This window comes from Aspergillus glaucus, assembly GCF_001890805.1.
Source record: "Aspergillus glaucus CBS 516.65 unplaced genomic scaffold ASPGLscaffold_19, whole genome shotgun sequence".
NCBI classification, from domain to species: Eukaryota; Fungi; Ascomycota; class Eurotiomycetes; order Eurotiales; family Aspergillaceae; genus Aspergillus; species Aspergillus glaucus.
Genome location: NW_019170471.1, coordinates 545,789 through 546,751, shown reverse-complemented (window position 1 = coordinate 546,751; position 963 = coordinate 545,789).

Genomic DNA, 963 nt, shown 5'->3' with positions numbered 1-963 from the left:
AATAATAATAATAATAATAATAATAATCCGCAGCAATGAGACTTGGATGTCCAACAGTATATCAAATATTACAAATATATAAAGATTCATGACCTAGAGGAGACTGCATAGATTATGCATTCTTCGCAGTATTTTTGATGTATTCAGTGTATAACAACTGATTTCCTGTCACGGGCTCGGGAATAGTAGATAATAATGAATCAATGTTCCTATCTAAAGTATTGTAGCCATCGACGAGAATATTGAATCTGGAGAAAAAAAGAAGAAAAGGAATCCATCTACAGGACGAAAGGGGTTTTATCTCTTGGTGGTGTGTCCGCACTAGTGCACTCTTTGTTTGCTTGCTTGGATGGCGGTGTTTGTCGATATCAGTCACTGAGCCGTTGAGCCGTCACATTTCTTCAAAATCATTCTGGAAACTATTTCTTTATTTAATGCATTTCGGTCGAAATGGTGGCCAAGCAGTTTCTTTATCTAATGAATTCCGAGGGTTTGAAGCTGGAAACGAATTCTTTGTTAAATTGATTTCAGACGAAATGCAGTTTCTTTGATTTTTCTGCAAAAAAGAGTTCTCACTACTATTACAGTGTTACAGACCTAGCCACATCAGTCTCACGTGACTATGCGGGGAGTCAAGGCAGAATCATTGGATGATATGTTATGATGGAAATGCAGAAGGAGACAAGGATCAAGGAAATAGTCAACAGCCTTGTCACGTGATTCCCTACCATTTACCTACCGAAGGAATGGTATACAGATGGTATACGCTACCATTTACCTACTGAAGGAATGGTATACAGATGGTATACACTACCATACCTCCTACCACAGGATGGTATACGAAATGGTAGGAAGCGAAGGATATATAAGGACACTCATTCCTGTACTTAGTTTAGTTCTTCGCGATTGTCTTCGTCAATAAAGCATTGGTTACCTTTCTAGTTCAGACTCGTCAGCACTAAA